Below are 13483 nucleotides of genomic sequence, written 5' to 3' on the forward strand. Positions count from 1 at the left end.
TTTACTCCTTCTGTTTTATGTATTTTAGATTAGGGCATCAGATTAGTTAGCCTAATTATATTGTTTTTATTTACAATGTATTCATAATAAATGATTTTTAATCTGTTATATTCTTGGTGGTATATATGATTGTACTGTTTGCATTTTGAGTTATGTTTTTGTGAAACTGTTCTTTATTTGACTCAAGGGAACTTTTGAAATTTTGGGTTGTAATAACCCCATTTCCCTTGACTAGCTTAAGGGGTACCTCTCTCTTTTCACACACAAGGTCATAATGACCAGGTAGAATGGAATTATTTTCAGTCAACCTCTGTTATCTGCTATGTAAAACCATTTCAATGATCAAGCTTATCATTAGCCCATTTTTCACTTTATTTTTCATTTTGTTTTGCTTATTGCACTCGTTCACCTGTAAACAATCACAAATACCTACACAATCAGCCTTTTTCTTCATTTGCATTACCCCAGTAAAAGCTGAATTATTAGCTGTGCCCGTCGTCTTCTAAGGTCCACTTCTATGCACTAGGTAGATATATGAGGAAATGCAGTAGAACTTTGAATTGTATTAAAGTCAGTTTTCTTCTTCCCACTTTAATCGATATGTTTTATTTGGGCTCGTAGTTGTTTGGCAGTGTCTACCGGCCACTTGGTGCAAGATGTCTGCTGTTTGTAAATGCAACACTTTGAAGTGGGAGAAAAATTAAATGATGAGTTTAATGGAATCCATATAAAAATAAGGTTAATGCTTCCATTTAATTTTCTCTCATTTCAAAGTGCCACATTTACAAACAGCAGGCATCTTGCTCCTAGTGGTTGGTAGACACAGTGTCATATTTATAACTAAAAAGTACAACCATTTGTTTAAGTGGGACACATTTAAAGTTCAGAAAAATGTATCCCATTATGAACATTTCTGTAGAACATTTTTCTGAACTCTAAATTTTTACCATTTAAAAAATGGTTATATATTTCTGTAATATATGTAATTGTGCCATATGACATGTTCTGTGCTACAAGTACATACAACACATGTGCTTATTCACTCATGCACATATATCCCATTTATACGCTTACAGGTTCACATATCCCCAAAGACAGCGCTCTCACTGACACACACATATGGCAGCCCTGTCACAGTGCCCCTAGTCAAAGTACTTTGTTCAAACCATGGTATTTGGCTCTATGGACATCAGGCTTAAAGTCAATGAAGCAGGGCATCGGGGTATATGGTAACACATCGGGAGTGGCTTGGCTTTCAGTAGCTGACAAGGACTTTCACTGATCAGAAGTAGCTCTCAGTACAGAAATGATCGTAGAACCCTGCTCTATACTGATGATTTTTACATTATTGTCACAAATGTGTGAGCGTGAAAGATTAGTAGAAACTGAGGGATAGGTCTACAGTCTGAACCTGTAAAATGTTTCTAAAGTGAAGGATAACTCTGCTGTCTTCGACTAGAAGCTATAAGATATGTTTGAGTTTATTGTCTCCTTTCTCCATTCCAAGTAGATTCATATTGATACTATATGACTATGAGAGATATGCATTTTTAAATTACAAGAGGACCTGTCCGATTACATAGCTAGATTATTTAAGCTGGCTGTAAAACCTTCTACTTCTAGGGATATTTACGTGTGAAATTATACCGAAGAATGTAGCCTTGAGCCTCAGTTTCTGCAATATGTTCTTGAGAGTGAAATCCCTAAACACTTCTGAGATATGTTGCGTTCACTTGGCAGGCCATAAGGCATTATACTAGTTCAAAACATATGACATTGTAGTCAATGACTTTGGAAAAATGTTCTGTAAAAGTTAGCATTATATAATTTTTTACTAAATGTTCTTGGGTCCATCCCTTCAACCCCGCCAATCCATCCATATGTTCAAGCCTTCTCGTTGTACACACTCAGTCTCATATTTATCAAGATTTTGTGCCACCCCTGGGCCACGCAAGGAGACTCAAGGGTGATGCAAAACCTAAATGAGATTTAGCAAGCCACACATGGCCACCTTATGTGGTTTGATCAATCTAGAGCAACACCAGGCAGCCCAGATTGCTGCCTTGCATTACTCTGCAGCATGGAGGCATGCCGTGGGTGGAGCATGGGTGTTTCTACACATCCCCCATGCATTCTGACACATACCCAGATTTACGAACGCTGGTAGTGATGTAAATATATAATTTACCGTCGTAATTTCTATGCAGGTAGGTACTTGATCAATAATAACTCAATCAGAAAGAAAGAAAACAGAGTCCGTGGTGTTAGAGTTCTTAGGGGTTTTATTCCTTAAAAAGGAATGGTCTAGACCAGGATATCATATTCTTCCCACCACAGGGGTGGAAGAAGGGATAGAGAGAGCGCGCTACATTTTATTGACAGTACATAGCTTATATACTTAATTCATGACATGGAAAACAGTACAGTAGGCGTAACAGCTGAGAGAAGACAAGATAACAGTAGCCACGTGTTACTAGTACGTAATCAGAAGGCGTGGACTAGGCGTGCGCTGGAAACGTCACAGATAGGTGTCACAAAAGGGGTGGCACTAAACAGAAATGTTGCAATGTCAGCAGAAATCGGAAAGCTTGGATGCGCGCGCAGCTGCATGACGTGTGATAAACGTGAAACTGGAGGGTGCAGGGGGCTTGACATTTGTACTGACGGAAAGAGACAGAAGTCTGGCATGTCAGATCAACTTGTGCTTCTATCATATCTGATATCTGGTGTTTAGGAACTGAGCTATCTGGGCGGAAAGGTCTCTGGGGCAGAAGTTATTCTATACTGACTGTGAGTGCGTGTATAAGCGCCTGAGTGTCTGTATGAGAAGCGTGGGGGCATGGGCCTTCCATGGGAGCATGGAAACAGAAGCTATGAATTACTTGCACTGAGACATGTTGGCCCTTTGGCCCTGTAGCTGAGGGGATGTTTACTGAAGCTAGCAGGCAGGAATGTATTTTCGAGGAGCAGAACAGATAACTCGAAGGTTATAGTCAATCTTGGCAGGCAGCAGGCTGAGCTGAACGCGTTGGGTCGCGCTAGAAGTAAGGCAGAGTTCACGGGTACGGGGGCAGCCTGGGCAGCCTGGCCTGAGGCTCCCAGAGTCAGAAGGGAGAAAAAGCTCGATGGCAGATATTCTGGGCCTACTTTGCCAGAGCTGAAAAACATGTAGAATACACTACAAAAAGACGTTGGCATAGTATACTTAGGAACGGGCTATCCAACCCATTCAGGGTGGGTCTGAAAGAGGACATGTTGACGTTGGACGCAAATGTATTTGCGTCTTCATAGCTGGTACAGGAGGGAAGTTACATGCACTTTAACTCGTACATGGAGACGGTGGGGTACACGCTAGGGAACACAACTTGACCAATATTTATATTTCCTCATTCCCTCCTTGTTCCCTACGGACCCTTCATGATATATCAATCATCATAAATTGATCAGTTTGTTCTTGTAACATAATTTGTTCGTCTCTCTTCCGTTGTCTATTTGAGAGAAAACTGGAATGTTCAATGCATGATGTGGCACACAGTCCACATATCGCCGGCCCACACTGTAGGCACAGGCAGCAGCTGAATACTATGACAAGGCCAAAACCTAGGAAGGATAGGATCTTCCATCCCCAAGCAGTTAACGTTGTCCAGAACCAACCGGACCAAGTCCAGGAGCCAGGATTCTGATGTATCTGATTTGCAATTTTATGCAGACGGGTAATAGCTTGATATACAGATGGCGCGTTTTGTGGAATGAAAACACAGCAACTTGACCCGATGACCTTACAGGCTCCACCTCTATCTGCCAAGATGACGTCAATAACAAGACGATTTTGAAGGACAACAACCCGCATAGCAGATTGCTCCTCTGTTAGGTTACCTAAGGCGGAGGCAGTTTCATGTACTACAGCTTCAAGTGTTCTAGTTAATCTACGTATTAATTTACTGTTTTGGACGGGGCCTAAAAAGAAAAAGAATCCCTTATTAAAATCGGTGTACTGTTCCCATGCCGTTTCTGTATAGTCGACAAGCGGAAAATCTCTTCGGAGTCTATTCTTTACTAGATTTGTGTTTCTGTGGTAATCAGGCGGAGCTAGAAAAACAGGTGGCAGAAGGAATGCAATATAACAAGTACCATCCCAATCTGGAGGCAGACGTATGTATGCGGTGTGACCACAAACAAAATAAGAGTGACTGATAGCTTTGAAGGACGATTTACCATGATCACTGAATTCGACCACAGTAGTGCATTTACTATGACCTAAGTGTACTGAACCTTTCTTTCTGACACATAGTTTACCAGTAACTGGTAATACTAGCATAGCGGGCAGGACTGGTGCAGCTTCGGATTCAACAGTAAGGATCATGAGGCTAATTGTGTAATTACCTAATCCATATACTTCATTTTCTAGATCAGTTCCTATTCGAGTGGGGAGTCCCTCCTTATCAGGGTAACAGACGTCGAGCAGGACTAAGTTCAAGTTTCCCCAAACCCAGCCCCCATCGAAAACAGCAATATCAGGATCTAAGGAATTAATTATTTTAAACCATGCCCCACAGGAGCCATTGTGAGTGAATGGGTACGGAAAGAGGGGCAGAGCTCCCTTGTAATTCTGGTAGGGAGGGAGTCGGCCGCATATCCAGCAGTCTGTAGCATTGTTAGTCTGATGGGAATGATGCAGCATACTGATGAATGTGTTGTTGCGCAGCGCAAGTCTGTAGGAGAGTTCGTGTGGAGGTAACTCGCTAAAAGAGTGTTCAGCAGAAACATTATAAGCATATTGTCCATTCTTGAAAATAGGGCAGTAGATAGGGAGAAGTACGCTTGCAACAATTATCAGAATACTTAGAAAAAACATGATTAATAATGTCACTATACAGTGACTACGTAGTGATTTGCAGTATGTACGTTTCTTGAACTCTCTCTCTCTCTCTCTATTTCGATCTAGGGGATACATGTCAGAAACTATTTAACCGATTCACCTAGGGGAGGACTTAAACAATTAAACTGTCTGACTTGCTAGATCGAAGCTTGAGTCTGTATTCCTCTTGAGCAGTTTTCTCTCGTTTGGAAACTTCAAAGTCACTGGGCTCGATACAGTCTTTGGAAGGGGTGGATGAGCCTGGGTCGGATTTCAGTTCATTACACAGCTTAACATGGCTCATGTGGACCCACCCCTTCCTGCCCTCAACCTTCACCGCTGTCCTCGTAGTAAGTAGAACGGTCTTCGGCGATTTCCAGCGGGGCTCCAACGGACTTTTCCGGTCGAAGTTCCTGATAAGGATCAGATCCCCTGGACGGACATCGTGTGGCTTTACATCGGTGTTGTCAGGGAAGGCAGCGGCAACCTGTGAACGACATGATTGGAGTGCAGACATCAAGGAGGCAAGGTAATCTGTCAACATATTGCAATCAACATCGGTAATTTTTTTAGGAATGGGCGTCCCCCACATATTCGGTGGTCTACCAAAGACCACTTCGTACGGGGATAGTCCTGATCTTGAATGGGCAACCATTCTCATGTAGAACAGTGCCACTGGCAGGGCGACTATCCAGTCGACCCCTTTCTCTTGACATATTTTAGCAAGACGTGTCTTTAGTGTCTGATTATGCCTTTCTACAAGGCCTGCGGCTTCGGGATGTCGGACACAATGGAATTTCCACTGATATCCTAGCAGCAAGGAAACCTGCTTCATTAATTCGGATGAGAATGGCTGACCGTTATCTGAGTACACGACACGAGGCATGCCGTACCGTGGGAAGAATTCACGAACCAGCTGCTTGGCAGTGGTCGGAGCAGTATAATCTGGGACTGGGTAGGCTTCGGTCCAACGGGACAGTGCACAAACAACTACGAGGACATATTTAAATCCTCGACATCGGTCCATCTGGATATAATCCATCTGGAGGACTTCAAAAGGATGATCGGGAGGATGAAATCCACCTTGCTCTACAGGGACGCTTTTACCTGGATTGAACTGACAACAGATCATGCAAGTACGCACTTTCTGTTTTGCTGCTGCTCGTAAGTGTTTATTGCTCCAGAGATTCTGTAAACTATCTAACATTGCTTTTTCTCCTAGATGTGCTGGGCTATGTGCTGTATTGATTATGACTTGAACCATAGAGTCAGGGAGAAACCATGTAGATTTTCCCTTCGTCATCCAACCTTGATCTGTCTGGATCCCTCCTAGTTCGATCCATTTCTTTATTTCATCTGGGGTAGCATGTGTCTGAATATCGATAACATCTAGTGCGGGATCCCTAACTGTCATGCAATTTGTTGGTCCTATTGTCTTTGTCATGTCAGTTGTCTGAGTGTGAGTCAATGCTGTATGTTTCGCTGTCTGATCTGCCAGGTCATTACCCTGGGAAACAAAATCTGTGACCTTAGTATGTGCTTTACACTTCATGACGGATATGCCTGAGGGCAGATGTATTGCTTCTAACAGTGCTTGAATGAGGGGACCGTGTTGTATCTTGGCACCATGAGAGGTCAGGAAACCTCGTTCTTGCCATAACATTCCGAAGTCGTGTACGACTCCGAACGCATAACGGGAATCAGTGTATATGTTAACATTTCTGTTCTTGGCTAGTCTACAAGCTCGGGTCAGAGCAATGAGCTCTGCTGCTTGAGCAGACAGTGTGTCAATACGATGTGTTTCTTTAACTTCAGTTTCAGTGGTCACTGCATACGCGGCCACTAATTCTCCTGTACTTGTTCTCATGCATGAACCGTCCACATAAAGTGTCAGGTCTGGATTTGTCAGTGGGACATCTGTTAAGTCTCGTCGTGGCTTTGTTACTGCATTAATGATTTCTATACAATCATGCGGGGCTGGATCTGTCATAATTGTAGGTAACAGTGTTGCGGGGTTCAGAATGCTGCAGCGTCTGATTTCTATGTGTGGCTGGAATAACGTTAATTCATAACCTGTCAGTCGTGCTATAGTCAAGTGCTGAGTCTGGGTTCTGTTTAAAAGAACCTCAACAGAATGTGGAACTTGTACGGTTAACTGATGGCCTAAAACAATTGAATCGCTCTGTCTGATTGCTAGTGCTGTTGCTGCTACTGACTTTAAGCACGCAGGGAGTGCCTGGGCTACTGAATCCAATGTACTTGAAAAATAAGCGCAAGGCTTATGTGAACCTGCTTGATCTTGGGTGAGGACAGACAACGCTGTACCATCACGTTCTGTAACAAAAAGTGTAAACGGTTTGCTGTAACATGGTGTTGCTAAAACTGGCGCTTGGCATAATGCTTTCTTTAATTCCTCAAAGGCTTGTGTATGTTCCTGAGTCCAAGGAAGGACAGTCGAGATTGCTGCCTCCTGCGTTGTTAACTGAATGAGTGGTTTAGCTAGAAATGCATACTGAGGAATCCATTGTCTGCAGTACGAGGTGAGGCCTATGAAGGCCCGCACTTCTTTTTGTGTCTGCGGTTGTGGCATATTTGCAATTAACTGAATGCGATCGGGAGTGAGCTGTCTCCCCACTTTGGACAGCAAGTGACCCAGGTACACAACTTGCTGAACACAGAATTGTAGCTTCGAAGGAGACACCTTGTGTCCCTTGTCTGCCAGAAAATGTAAAACTGTCAGTGATGCTTGTTCACATTCGGGTTCACTTCGTGCGGTGATCAGCAGATCATCGACGTATTGCAGTAATGCGGTGTTAACTGGCATTGTGATACAATCAAGTTGTCTTTTCAGTGCTTGGCTATAGATGCTGGGGCTTTCTGTGAATCCTTGAGGTGCGCGTGAAAATTTGAAACTGCGTCCATTTAAACTGAATCCGAAGAGATATTGGCTCTCTGGATCAATAGGCACGCTGAAGAAGGCGTTCTTGAGGTCAATTACAGTAAAGAACGTTGCTTCTGAATCAATAGCAGTCAATAAGGATGAGATATCGGGAACCACAGGGTACTGTGGAATAATGCATTTATTCAGTTCTCGAAGATCAATCACCAGCCGATATACTGGCGGTGCATTGGGATCAGTACGTTTAAGAATCGGAATAATGGGTGAATTACAGATATTGGAGTCGGTCTCTACGACCACTCCTTGTGCTATAAGCTCTTCAATGATTTCCAGTAAAGCCACTACAGCATCGGGTGGTAACTTGTATTGTCTGATTCGGGGTAGTACAACTCCTGTTTTGAGTGTAACACGGTATGGTGTGATATGCATACAACCTACATCAGTTGGGCCTTTTGCCCACAGGTGTTCTGGTACATTTTTCAATCTGACATCGAATTCTCGCAAAACATAATGACCCTTGAAATCCCGTAGAAAGAGTCTAACTCCCTCCGGGGAACAGCAGATTATAGCTCCTAGAGCCTTCAATGTTTTAATTCCTAACAGATTTTCTGGACATGATTTTGTAAGTAACAAGTCTGTAACAAGTGATAATGGACCCACAGCCAGGGGGACTGGTTCTGATACTTCATTTACAATGGGCTGTCCTGAAAAGCCAAGGGAAACATTCTGTGAGCCTGAGAGGGGTGCCCCTGGGACTTCATTATGACTTATTGTGGTGCGGCTTGCCCCTGTGTCAATTAAAAACTTTCTGTCTTTTCCCAATACTTGACTGTGTACATAAGGACCTTCTTGATCTACAGGAATTTCAATAAGAGGCAAGCCAAATTCCCTCTCTAGGCTGTTTCATGTATATCGTTGATAATCAGGGTAAGCGGACTGGGCATACTGGTACATCTGTTGTGAAACTTGCTGGGACGCGGCAATGGGCTGTGGCTGTGATACCGCTACTGTCTGTGCTGGAGGTGGAGAAGCATGCATAGGCTGTGTATTCTGTGTATTCTGTGAAGACTGATGCTGGTTATGGTCTTGTCTAGGCGGATGCGGCCTTTCCTTAGTTTTACCTGTTGCTATGTTATGTTTCAGAACGGGGCATTCATGTACGTAGTGACCTGGTTGCTTGCAGTAGTTGCATGTCCCTTTAACGGGAGCTGCGGCGTGACCTGTCTGGGTCGTACCTTTTCTATTCCCGTCGGTATGGACCGACTGGGCTACTAACATTTTCATTTTTGTGTCTTTCATACGTTTCTGTTCTTGATCCTGTTCTTCTCTAATTCTATTCTGATGGTATTGTAACATTTGTAACATCTGAGATGGCGTATTTGCTTGCCATTTACTCTCCACCTTGTATACACGATTCTTGACTGCTAACAGGGAATTCTCGACTAACTTTGATACAAAAAGATGCGGGTACGATTCGCTACTTGGTTTAAGACCACTATTAATAATAAAACATTTCTCGAATCTTGAATAAAAGTCACTAGTATCTTCGTCGGGCTTCTGTTTACATGCTGATATTGCATCCCAGTCTTCTTTTCTAGTTGCCAATAATCTTGGCAGAACCTGTACTATTAAACCTGGTAATGCTTTAGTTTTGTCCCCAAGGCCTACCCCTGGGACCCGTTTGTTCTCTTCATCTTCTATTTCTGCCCATGCAATCTTTGTGTCTCCCACCTCCCATTCTTTTTCCTTTAGTTTCTCGTAGATGCCCGTGGGCAGTAGTACTTTTAACATTTTCATGATATCATCATATGTGTAATCCCCCATCAGTAACATGTCTTTAAGCTCTCTGTGGAAACCTGCAGGGTCTTTATCATGGCTCGGGACTAGTTTCTTCATTTCTAACAGTTCTAACTTGGTCAATGGCGTGTGTACATATACACGCTTCAAGATATTGTCCGTACCCATAACTGGGTGTACTTCTCGTAAGGGGTTCTGACTTTCAATGCCACCCAGGCATTGCATGTGATACGTTTTTCTTTCTGGGGGCGGAGCAGGAACATATTCAGAGCTTATGAAAGTGTCATATCTGCGGCGTTGTTCTAGAATTATTTGAATTAATTTGGTACTTAGACCTCTCCATCTATCCATGAGTAGCGCTTCTAGTAATTCGGGTAAGGGACCTGGATCCGAATGCTGATGTCTATACTTTATGAGAAGGTGCTGAATCATGTATACACCTGCTAATTTCTGCTCGTCTGGGGAGAGGTTCAGAAATGTCTGCGCTACTGTGTCATCATTATATATGTCTGGATTTTCGGCCCATGATATGGCTGACCGGGCTAGTTCTTGTTCATCCATAGAATTCAGTACATGGTACCCTACTCGATCTCGAAGCCTTTTATCAGTTTCCTGGAATTGATGCTCAGCAGAATTCGGGTTGGTTAAGGCACAGAAAAGAACTCTCTTACTTTCTGGACGGATGCCTTTCCTAAGGTAATTTCCTTTACCTACATATGCTATAGTGTCTAGAGTTTCTTCTGGTTCTTCACATTCTTCTTCCCCCTCGGAGGAAGCCTTCTCTTTCTCTTTTTGGTGTATTTCTATCACTGCTTTTCTAATTTTCTTGTACATACTAGCTATGCAAGTCCCCTTATCGTGTTTTCCTTCAGATATATTCTGACCCCACTTGGTTAATGCATCTAATTCACTCTGGTCGGTCCCAGGCCTATCTCGTTCTCTTATTAGGCAATTTATGAAAAAACGTAGTATCTGTGCTTGAATGTCAACTTTCTGACGCTCCATGGCATCCTTAATACTGTCGGGGTCTTTCCCAGTCTGAATGAACTCATATATTTTATCTAGGCGCTCCTTCATTCCTGCATAACACAGCAGGGAATCAGTAGCAGATCTTAACCGTAATGATGCCATCACCATTGTATCGTCTTTGCCGGGTACTGGATCATATCTGCAAACTGAAATGGTTTCTTTAAACACGTCAAGACGGGGTGATTTGAACGAAAAAGGATTCCGCAAGTCCCCTAGCGGTAACCTGCGTGTCGGTGGCGGGGTGTGAAGACCCCCGGTAGCACCCCCTGAGGTGGAAGCTTGAGCATTAGTTCTTTGTGGAGTCTGTACCTGAACTTGGATGTGTCTTTTAGTGGGATCAGGTAGAAGTGGTTTCGGTGGATCAGTTTTAGGTACGGGAAGCGGTGGAGCTGGTGGAACAGGGGAAACCTGTCGTGATACTGGTAGAATATGGTTTTGGGGCGGGTTACCACCCCCACCCCCGTCGTTAGGCAGGGCGCGGACAGGCAGATTGGTGTAAGCGGGTGCTACATCCTCTAGATAGGAATTCAGGAATATGTCTTTAGTGGTCCTATGAGTTACTTTAGTTGGAACCAATGGGGGCGGTAGGTCTTTCGGTATTTCTGAAATGGCCTCAGGTGAACCCTCGGCCGCGAGATACATACCGTTTACGAGATTATTTCGTGCGCGGTCTATCTGTTCAGTTTTTACTCGGATCCCCTCGGTAACTAGTTCGTTTTCTTGGGCTTTCTCTGATTCTTTAAGTCTATCTTCTCTACGTAATGTTCTTTCAGCACGTTTATGTGATTCCTTACGCCAAAACTCTATGGCGTCCTTCTGAGATTGTCTGGCTTTCTTTTTCCATAATGCCTCCTCTACCTTCATGATGCACTCGGCATCCCATGTTCCGGTAACGGGCCATCTGTGTCTTTCGTCTAGATGCTTGGTATAGTCAGCCCATAAATCGAGGTATAATATGGCATCTATGCCATGCTTGTTGTACATAAAGTTACCTGGGGTGTCCCTAGGGGGGATAGGAATTTCTTCCTCTAGTATCCCTTTCCTAGTTCCTATCTGCTTTAACTTGTTGAAAAACGGCATCTTGTTTACTTGGTACTGAATGCTCGATCCTTGTTACTTAATACTGAATACGGCTAGTTATACAAGAAAACATAAATGCACATTAGGAAACAGTCACACTCATACCACGACATTAATCACATGAAAAGACATTTTGAAAACATATATGACTACACCCTATATCGGATGTACTGCTAAACAGCACAGATACACTGCTAAAGCGGTGCAGAACGGATGTACTGCTAAACAGTACAGATACACTGTCTAAAACAGTGCAGACCGGACTTGTGTACCCAAACCCGTCTAGATACGTCCCAGCGATGGTACTCACCGGGAAGCACGGAAACAGAAGGCCTCGGAAAACTCGACTGGACTCGATACTTCGGAAAACTTCGGAAAACCTCGGAAAACTTCGGAAAACTTCGGAAAACTGGTGGGCCTCTTGACACCTCGGACCTTACTTCTTTCGGCTGGGCTCTGGTCGGGATCCTCCGCACTCCTCACCGCCTCGTCTGGGTACTGATCGTAATCTTCGTCACCTCCGTGGGCCAGAGGGAGATACAGGAAATCCTGCCAGTACGCGTAGTTTCCTTCTAGCTGATGGCAGGGGACAGAGTTTACAACGCACCAACCGGCGCGTGAGGTGCGGGAGGGGTGCCTATTCGGGCGCCAAAATGATGTAAATATATAATTTACCGTCGTAATTTCTATGCAGGTAGGTACTTGATCAATAATAACTCAATCAGAAAGAAAGAAAACAGAGTCCGTGGTGTTAGAGTTCTTAGGGGTTTTATTCCTTAAAAAGGAATGGTCTAGACCAGGATATCATATTCTTCCCACCACAGGGGTGGAAGAAGGGATAGAGAGAGCGCGCTACATTTTATTGACAGTACATAGCTTATATACTTAATTCATGACATGGAAAACAGTACAGTAGGCGTAACAGCTGAGAGAAGACAAGATAACAGTAGCCACGTGTTACTAGTACGTAATCAGAAGGCGTGGACTAGGCGTGCGCTGGAAACGTCACAGATAGGTGTCACAAAAGGGGTGGCACTAAACAGAAATGTTGCAATGTCAGCAGAAATCGGAAAGCTTGGATGCGCGCGCAGCTGCATGACGTGTGATAAACGTGAAACTGGAGGGTGCAGGGGGCTTGACATTTGTACTGACGGAAAGAGACAGAAGTCTGGCATGTCAGATCAACTTGTGCTTCTATCATATCTGATATCTGGTGTTTAGGAACTGAGCTATCTGGGCGGAAAGGTCTCTGGGGCAGAAGTTATTCTATACTGACTGTGAGTGCGTGTATAAGCGCCTGAGTGTCTGTATGAGAAGCGTGGGGGCATGGGCCTTCCATGGGAGCATGGAAACAGAAGCTATGAATTACTTGCACTGAGACATGTTGGCCCTTTGGCCCTGTAGCTGAGGGGATGTTTACTGAAGCTAGCAGGCAGGAATGTATTTTCGAGGAGCAGAACAGATAACTCGAAGGTTATAGTCAATCTTGGCAGGCAGCAGGCTGAGCTGAACGCGTTGGGTCGCGCTAGAAGTAAGGCAGAGTTCACGGGTACGGGGGCAGCCTGGGCAGCCTGGCCTGAGGCTCCCAGAGTCAGAAGGGAGAAAAAGCTCGATGGCAGATATTCTGGGCCTACTTTGCCAGAGCTGAAAAACATGTAGAATACACTACAAAAAGACGTTGGCATAGTATACTTAGGAACGGGCTATCCAACCCATTCAGGGTGGGTCTGAAAGAGGACATGTTGACGTTGGACGCAAATGTATTTGCGTCTTCATAGCTGGTACAGGAGGGAAGTTACATGCACTTTAACTCGTACATG

This window comes from Lissotriton vulgaris, chromosome 11 (assembly GCF_964263255.1).
Source record: "Lissotriton vulgaris chromosome 11, aLisVul1.2, whole genome shotgun sequence".
NCBI classification, from domain to species: domain Eukaryota; kingdom Metazoa; phylum Chordata; class Amphibia; order Caudata; family Salamandridae; genus Lissotriton; species Lissotriton vulgaris.